This window comes from Arachis hypogaea, chromosome 11 (genome assembly GCF_003086295.3).
Source record: "Arachis hypogaea cultivar Tifrunner chromosome 11, arahy.Tifrunner.gnm2.J5K5, whole genome shotgun sequence".
In the NCBI taxonomy this organism is placed as follows: domain Eukaryota; kingdom Viridiplantae; phylum Streptophyta; class Magnoliopsida; order Fabales; family Fabaceae; genus Arachis; species Arachis hypogaea.
The window spans coordinates 45,298,713-45,308,203 of record NC_092046.1 but is presented as its reverse complement, the minus strand read 5'-3'; the positions used below and the strand labels follow the sequence as shown (position 1 = coordinate 45,308,203).

The following is a 9,491-nucleotide window of genomic DNA, read 5'->3' as shown; positions in this document are numbered from 1 at the left end:
TGTTTCTCCGATGGCACAAGGGACATGAAAACTCCCTGGATCTTTTCTTTTCGTAGGCAACTGTGGTTGAATGAGGGCACTGCACCCCTTGTTCATCACTATAGTCTGGCCTCCCTTGAGTGAGCTTTTCCTAGGAAGCAGCTCCTTCATATACTTGATATATGCAGGCATTTGTTGGATAGTCTTGATGAATGGTATGTTCACATGCAAAGATGCAAACAAGTCAAGAAATCTTGAGTATATTCTCTTCTCCACAGCACCATTGAGCAGTTGGGGAAAAGGTGCATAGAGTCTCAACAGCTCCTGTTTTGAGATTTCTGGTTCTTGGTAATCTTTTTCCACCTCCTCTACTAAGGTATCTTCAGGTTGTTCTGACAGCTTACTTGGCTTGTCCTCAATCTCCTTATCACTTATAGTGACTATCTTGCAATCTTCCCATCTTACTTTCTTTGTTTCACCTCTCGGATTCTTCTCTGTGTCACTTGGGAATCCATCTGTGGGTTTGGGAATTTGCTCAGAGAGATATCCTACTTGAGATTCCAACCTCTTGATTATGTCTCCCTGGTTCTTGAAACTGGCTCGCACTTCCTCCTTGAACACCTTGTTGTCTTGGATATCCTTGCATATGCCTTCAAGTAGATTTTCAATCCTTAAGATTCTTTCATCAAGTGATGATAAGTCAGGCTGAGGAGTGTTGTTCTGGCCTTGATATGAATGTGGAGAGGTGTTGTTATTGGGATGTTGATATGGTCTAGATGTGAAATTGTTTGGATTTGGGCATCTTTGATCCAGGCTTTGGTCTTGTTGATTTCCCCACCCAAAGTTTGGGTGATTCCTCCATCCAGGGTTGTAATTCTTGGAGTAAGGATCATGGTTCTGCCTAGGTGAATTCCCAATGTAGTTGGCTTGTTCCTGACTACCCTCTGCTTCTTCATTCACTCCTTCTTGGGTTGTTGATGAAGTAGAGATTGCTGCCACTTGGTTCCTCTTCATCTTCTTGGTGAGGTCAGCCAGCTGTTGGGTAATGAGCTTATTTTGGGCCAACAGAGCATCTACATTGTTTAGCTCCATTACTCCTCTTGTGTTCCCTCTTTCGGAAGCATAGAAGTAGTCGTTCTCTGCTACTATTTCAATGACATCTATAGCCTCCTCAATGGTTTTCTTCTTGTTCAAAGATCCTCCGGATGAATGGTCCACGGCCTTCTTTGACTCATAAGAGAGCCCTTCATAGAAAATGTGCAGCTGCATCCATTCGTTGAACATGTCAGGTGGACACCTCCTTGTTAGGTCTTTAAACCTCTCCCATGCTTCATATAGAGTCTCACCATCTTGTTGCCTGAAGGTTTGGACCTCAGCTCTCAGCCTATTGATTCTTTGAGGAGGGTAAAATCTTGCTAAGAATTTGTTCACCACGTCTTCCCAAGTTGTCAAGCTTTCCCTTGGGAAAGATTCCAGCCACTTGGCTGCCTTATCCCTGAGTGAGAATGGAAATAAAAGCAGTCTATAGGTGTCATGATGAACACCATTAGACTTCACTGTGTCACATATTCTCAAGAAGGTGGTTAAATGTTGATTTGGGTCCTCTTGGACACTTCTTCAGAACGAACAGTTGTTCTGCACAAGGGTGATGAGCTGTGGCTTCAGTTCAAAATTGTTGGCATGGATGGTTGGCTTTTGAATGCTACTTCCACAGTTTCCTGGGTTTGGATTGATATAAGAGCCTAAAACTCTTCTATCCTCCCCAGTATGATTTGCTCGACCTCTTCCGCCATGGTTGTGAGCCTCTTCTTCATGATGGTTTTCCATGTTTTCTTCCATGTTTAGTTCAAAGTATTCCTCAAAGTGTTCCTCCTCTTCTTCAGCACCAACTACACGTTTGTCTCTTGCTTCCCTCCTTAGTCTAAGGAAGGTTCTCTCAGGTTCAGAATCAAAGGAAGTTGAAGCCCCGCTTCTTCTTCCTGTCATACAACCAACAAGTACAAGCAAAGAGAATAGGTGCAGAAAGTATATCTGTCAGAATTTCTGTTAGTGTGAGTGATGCAATATATCAAACAGTTAGTGGGTTAGTGAGATGAAATGTAAATAACAGAAAAAAAGTAGGGGGAAGGGAAGAAATTAACTAAAACAGGAAGTAAATAACTCAAACAGAAATTTAAATCAAACAAAAATAAAATGCTCAATCTAGTTATCCTCCAATCTAATCATTGTTGATGCACAATCAATCCCCGGCAACGGCGCCATAAACTTGATGCATGGAAAACTTGTCTCATAATAAATTTCCTTCGGCAAGTGTATCGAATTTGTCGTCAAGTAAAAACTCACAATAGAGTGAGGTCGAATCCCACAAGGATTGATTGATCAAGCAACTTTAATTAGAGGAATGTTCTAGTTGAGCGAATCAGAAATTGAGTTGTGAATTGCAGAAAGTTAAATGCGGGAAAGAAAATGACAGAAAGTAAATTACAGAATCTTAAATGGGAATGGGGGAATTGCTCATAAATGTAAATGACAGAAATTAAAAAGAATGGGTAAGATCAGAAATGGGGAGTTCATTGGGCTTAGGAGATGTTGCATTCTCCGGATCAATCTCATTTACATCTCTTCCTCATTCAATGCACTCATTGATCTCCTTGGCAATCTTAAGTGATTGAATTACAATTTCTTGTAATTCAATCTCTCAAATCTTGATCAATAGCCAATTCCTTGGTCAATTGCTCATGAGAAGAGATGAAGTATGGTCACTGATTATACCACATGCATTTCCCAAATCAAGCATTGAGAGGATTATAGTCACATATCCATCCAAACCCAATTTGGTCCAGCATGAGAAAGCATTTCTGGCTTGATCTCTTCATTCCTCTTCCAAGGTTCAGAAGAGATCCAAGTATGAATAGTTTCTTTTCCGAGATAACTACCCAATTGGATGAAGATCGAAAGCTTTCAAGTAAAATCAAGAGAAAAGATAGAAGAAGAATAATGAAAACTAGTATTGATCCATCAAATTACAACAGAGCTCCCTAACCCAATGAAAGGGGTTTAGTTGTTCATAGCTCTGGAAAATGAAAACAAAGATGGAGAATACATGATGAAAACTAGAAGAGCAAAGAAAGTAAAATACAGGAAGTAGTTCTATGCTATTTTCCAACTCCCAGCAACTCCCTAAAATAATTCAAAGCTACTCCTATATATACTACTCTTCTCATCTTCTAGTTGGCTCTTCAAGTCTTGGGCCTTTGGATCTTGAGTTTGAAGCAGTTCTCTTCTTCATTTGGGCTTGGCTGTACTTGCAGAGAGAAAGTGTGAAGTGGGCAGAGATTTTAGCTCAGGACGTTAGGGTTGTTAACGTTTAGTGAAAATATGAGTTCGAGAACGTTAGTGACAATCAACTTTCTCACTAACGTTCCTAAGTAAAAGCCACGTTAACCTCAACGTTAGTGGCACAAACGTTGCCACCAACGTTGCCTCTAGGTCCTTCGCACACGTTATTGGGACTTAACTTTCCCAATAATGTTGAAAAGCCCCCATTGCTCCTACGTTAGAGCCCACGTTAACTTAGTTAACGTGGCTCTTTAACGTGGGCTTGCCATCCTTCGGGAACGTTAGTGACATTCAACATTGTCACTAACGTTCCATTGTGCCCCCATGTCTCACGTTAGAATCCACGTTAACTAGGTTAACGTGGCTTATAACGTGGCCATGCTTAGCCATCCCCAATGTTAGTGACAATGTTTAGTGTCACTAACGTTGGCTCATCATTCCTCATCCACGTTAGCTTCCACGTTAACTAAGTTAACGTGGGAGTTAACATGACTCATAGTGGCTTGTGTGGCTCCTTCCAACGTTAGTTACAATGTTGAGTGTCACTAACGTTGGCCATCACCTTCTTCTCTCACGTTAGCCTCCACGTTAACTAAGTTAACGTGGCTCCTTGGGGTTGTGTGGTTGCTTCCAACGTTAGTGGCAATGTTGGGTGTCACTAACGTTGTCGACCACTCTTGCCTCTTCACGTTAGCTTCCACGTTAACCAAGTTAACGTGGGAGTTAACGTGGCATTGTGCACTTAGGCCAACGTTAGTGACAATGTTGAATGTCACTAACGTTTGCTTCCTTTCCCCTTTTTAACGTTAGAGGCCACGTTAACTAAGTTAACGTGGACTCTAACGTGGCCACTTGTGAGCATTGGCCAACGTTAGTGATAATGTTAAGTGTCACTAACGTTGGCTCAAATTCCCTTCTTCACATTAGAGTTCACGTTAACTTAGTTAACGTGACTCTTAACGTGGGTAATGATGGCTTCGAGAGCATCATTGGCAGTCACTTTTCTCATTAACTTTGCAAGTTACCTCCCATTCCTTGCTTCCTTTGGTCCTGAAATCAGGCAATAGAGTGCATCAAAGTTCTAGTCCAAGTCATGGGTAATGCAGAATACAATTTGTCACTAAACTAATGCAAAATCCTCATGAAATCATGTAAAATGCACAATGTATGCTTGAATCAAGGTGTAAGTGAATATCTACCCAAAACTAGCTTATTTCCTAAGAAAATGCATGAAACTATCCTAAAAGCAGAAAAGAAAAGGTGAGTGAAACTGGCCAAAATGCCCTGGCATCAACTTTGACGGGACATAACTTGGACTACAGATCTCTGATTTGCGCCAAATCTATTTAGAAATGAAATTGGATCCGGGATGTCCATGAAGTTCGAAGAACGGGTGAAAAACGATTTTAAATGAGAAAGTTATGTCCGTCGGAAGATTGGGGGTTGAATCTATGAATTCTGCAGCTTTTAACTTAGAAAATTTTTAGCAAAATGACCCTCCGCGCGTAGGCGCACTTGGCGCATACGCGCCGTTCTTCAAGAAATCACCATCCACGCGTGCGCGTAGTGTGCGCGGGCGCGTCGATGTATTGCACCAAATGCCCAGCTATTTTCTCGAGAGTTGTGCCAGAGTTGTGCCAGTTTTGTGCCTGGGGCACAAGAGCACCCACGCGTATGTGTGGTTGACGCTTGTGCGTCATTTGGCTATTTTTCAACCCGCGCGTCCGTGCGTATGACGCTTGCGCATCGATGAGATTTTGTGGCCATCCACGCGTGCGCGTGGAGTGCGCGTACGCGTGGCCCTGTTTTCATCCCAAAGTTGATTTTTGAGTTTTAAAAGCCAAATTTCATACTCCTAAGCCTCCGATCTCACCACTTATGTCTTAAATCATTATAATATGCCTAGCAATGAGACAATGAGCTAGTAAATGAGGTAACTTGTGAGTGAAGCAAGGAAGAAATGAATGATCAATGAGGATCAAAGATGATTAAGTGAGATGCGGAGGATGGCGGTGGAAGTGCTTGTTGTGCCATGGGCCGAAGGGTCGTAATTGTTAATGAATTGGCTGGTTATGGATTTAACCGTGAGCCGGATGGCTAGATTATTGCCGTGTTACGGCGGAGCCATGATTATGGCTAAGTATAAATGCACATATGTTGTTGAATGATTTGTGAATGTTGCACTTCCACTATTGGAGATGAGAGTTTCCTTGGGAGAAAGTAGTGGCTAGCCACCACGTGCTCCAGGTCGAGACTCGAAGCTCTTTTGACCCTATGTCGTAAGTGTGGCTGGGCACTATGAAAGTCCCGGATGAGCTCGCCCCCGTAAATATTCAACAGTGAGGGTGATGGATATGGATCATGATTATGATCAAGTTTATGATGAGTATAACTCGAGTTGGGGATGCGCGACAGAGGGACAGTCCAATGGTTAGCTACCAGGACTTGTTGGGCTGGCTCTATAACCGACAGATTATATCATCAGCCACTAGGGACAGGCATTCATCATATGCATACTATATGAATTGTTTGAGATTGCCTATTTGACTGCATGTTACTTGCTAATTGTCTAAATGCCTTATCTGTTCCTATTTGTAAATCTCTTGTCTGATATAACTGTCTTTGCTATATTATACTCCTGCTGGTGGTTGGGAGGTCTGAAGGAATTGGAAAGGGAAGTATTAGTTAGACTAAAGGATCTTTAGTCAGTTGCCACTTATGGTTTAGCATTGTTTGTAAGCTTTGATATTATCTGGAGGAAGTTCTAGGATTGCCTTCGGCTTTCCTCTATTATTATGTATTATATATGTGGAAGCTGTTACCATGCTGGGGACCTCTGGTTCTCACCCATGCGGATTTTGTGGTTTTCAGATGCAGTTCGCGAGGCTTCTCGTTGAGGCATGCTGGAGACTTCTAGATTAGCGAGGATCCTTGTTCTCGGGACTCTGTTTTGATTTTATGATTTCTCTTAGATACTTTTATCTCCATTTATAATACAAACTGTGATGACTCCTCTTAGAGGGGATTTTGGAGACTAGGTTCTCTGTTTTTGTGTCCCTTTGGGTTTTCTTTGGGGTTTCCCTTATTTTATTATATGTATATATTGCTATGCTCGGACCGGTTATCTTCGCATCCGGATTTGAGTTTTGATATTTCCATTTTTGACACTCTTTTGTATATATATATATATAATCTCGCGTTAGCTTATCCTTTGCTCGTTGCATTATCGGTCGGAGTGTTGCGCTTTCGAGTTGCGATTTTTTTTGTTTACCCCTTTTTCTACAAAGGCTCCTAGTTATAATCGTTATTCACACTACTATATGTACTAAATTTTTATTTTAGAGGTCGTAATACCTTGCCATCTCTGAATTATGACTTAAGCATAAGACTCTGTATGGTAGGGTGTTACATTATGGTATCAGAGCAGTTCGTTCCTGTAGAGCCTGAAGGACGGACTGACTATGCTTCTGTGCAGTCTCTGTATGTGTGTTATGTGCTGTTAGTATATCTACTTGATATAATTGGCATAAACATTCATGAGCATACATTTGGGACTTTGAAGCACTAGACTTCCGATATTGAGACTGATCAACTTAATATCGAATGTTTGGTGTGTATAGGAACCAGATGGCACCTCGTGGACGCGGTAGAGGTCGTGGGAGAGGTCATACGAATGTTCGTGCGCTAGAGATTAACCCTAATGACCCGGTAAACTTTATGACTGCGTTGGAGAACATGGCTGCTGCTATGCAAGCCACTGCTGAGGCTCTTGGTCAACAGATGAACAACCATGGTAATGACGGAGGTGGAGTTCAGGGCCCGATGACACTGGCAAACTTTTTGAAGGTTAATCCACCTAAGTTCAAGGGAACCACTAGCCCGACTGAGGCCGATACATGGTTTCAGGCCATGGAACGAGCACTGCAAGCACAGGTGGTACCTGAAGGGCAGCATGTGGAGTTCGCTACCTATTTGCTCACTGGGGAAGCGTCGCATTGGTGGCAAGGAATCCGACGCCTCCTGCAGCAGGGTGATGATCATGTCACCTGGGATGTCTTCCAAGAGGAGTTCTATAAGAAGTACTTTCCGACTTCTGCTAGGACGGCCAAGGAGCTTGAATTGTTGTAGCTGAAGCAGAGTACTATGTCCGTATCTGAGTATACTGACAAGTTTGAGGAGCTGTTCAGATTCTCTCGTATGTGTCAAGGGACTCCGGTGGAATATGAGGAATGAAAGTGTGTTAAGTACGAAAGAGGACTCCGGAGCGATATTTTCAGTTCAGTGGGACCAATGGAGATTAGGACTTTCTCCGAGTTGGTGAACAAGTGTAAGGTTGCTGAAGAGTGTGTGAAGAGGACAACTGCTGAGAAAGGAAGTCACAAAGGATCATTTTCACAGAACTGAGGGAAGAGCTTTGCACCTAGAGGTCCGCCTTTCAAGAGGGGAGGTTCCTTTAGGAGGCCCAACAACAACAACTCCCAGTGGAAAATGTTTGGGAAGCAGCCTCAGAATGATCAAGCTTGTACTAGGTGTGGAAGTCACCATCCGGGAGTACCATGCAAGGCCGGATGGGATTTGTGATACAATTGTGGAAAGGCGGGGCATAGAGCCGCAAGTTGTCCAGAGCAATAGAAGCAAGGTGCTGGAAAGGCACAACAGACTGGTCGGGTGTTCACCACCTCGGCTAGGGGTGCAGAGGGATCCAAGACACTTATTCGAGGTAACTGTGAAATGGCTAGTCAAACTTTAAATGCTTTATTTGATTCGGGAGCATCGCATTCATTCATTGCATTTGAGAAAGCCCATGAGTTAGGACTGAAGATCGTAACCTTAGGTTATGACCTAAAAGTATATAATGCTACCCATGAAGCCATGGTAACTAGGCTAGGATGCCCGAAAGTTTTGTTTAGGTTCAAGTAGCGTGATTTTGTCCATAATTTAATCTGCTTACCGATGATCGGTCTTGATCTTATCTTGGGATTGGACTGGTTATCTGAGAACTATGTCCTGCTTGATTGTTCTACAAAGTCGGTGTACTTTATGTCGGAAGGTACAGAAGGGCCGGTCGTGGTGAATAATTATTACTTGAATTCGATGATGGTGAACTGTTCCGGAGTCGAATGTTAGGGTATCCTGTTGTTAACCGCGGGTGTTTCGGGTGATGATCAAAGGTTGGATCAAATTCTGGTAGTGTGTGAGTTTCCGGAAGTGTTTCCTGATGACATTGATGAATTTCCACCTAACCGAGAAGTCGAGTTTGCTATTGAATTGGTGCCTGGGGTGGGACCAATCTCAAGTGTTCCTTATAGGATGTCACCGTTAGAGATGGCCAAGCTAAAGTCTCAGTTAGAGGAATTGTTAGGTAAGAACTTTATCCGACCAAGTGTTTTCCCGTGGGGTGCTCCAGTGTTACTGGTAAAGAAGAAAGATGGAAGTATGCGGCTCTGTGTGGATTACAGGCAGCTGAACAAGGTCACGATAAAGAATAAGTACCCATTGCCGAGAATTGATGATCTCATGGATCAGTTACAAGGAGCTGGGGTTTTCTCTAAGATCGATTTACGATCCGGTTATCACTAGATAAGGGTGAGAGGTGAGGATATCCCTAAGACCACTTTCAGGACTCGTTATGGACATTACGAGTACACTGTAATGTCTTTTGGGTTGACAAATGCTCCTGCAGTATTCATGGATTATATGAATAGAGTGTTCCGTCCATTTCTGGATAAATTCGTTGTTGTCTTTATTGACGACATACTGATTTACTCCAAGACTAAAGAAGAGCATGAGGAACACTTGAGGACCATGTTGCAGATCCTAAAGGAGAAGAAACTCTATGCGAAACTGTCTAAGTGTGAGTTTTGGAAGAGTGAGGTAAAGTTTTTGGGTCATGTGGTGAGCAAGAAGGGAATAGCCGTAGATCCAACTAAGGTGGAAGCTGTGATGGATTGGAGGCATTATCTCTATGGGGTTAAGTTCCAAGTCTTCTCCGATCACAAGAGCTTGAAATATCTCTTTGATCAGAAAGAGCTTAATATGAGGCAGAGGAGGTGGATGGAATTATTGAAGGACTACGACTTTGATTTGAATTACCATCCGGGAAAGGCGAATGTAGTGGCGGATGTGTTAAGTCGGAAGTCGTTATATGCGGCTTGGATGATGCTTCAAGAGGA

At 42.8% G+C, this 9,491-nt stretch overlaps 1 non-coding gene across 1 annotated transcript; it reads left to right on the top strand.

The window, feature by feature from the left end:
* Nucleotides 1-1,261: 1,261 nt before the first annotated feature.
* LOC112725332 (small nucleolar RNA R71) lies at nucleotides 1,262-1,365 on the top strand. The gene has a single exon (XR_003164447.1). It is a non-coding gene; the product is annotated as a small nucleolar RNA R71 (small nucleolar RNA).
* Nucleotides 1,366-9,491: the final 8,126 nt, after the last annotated feature.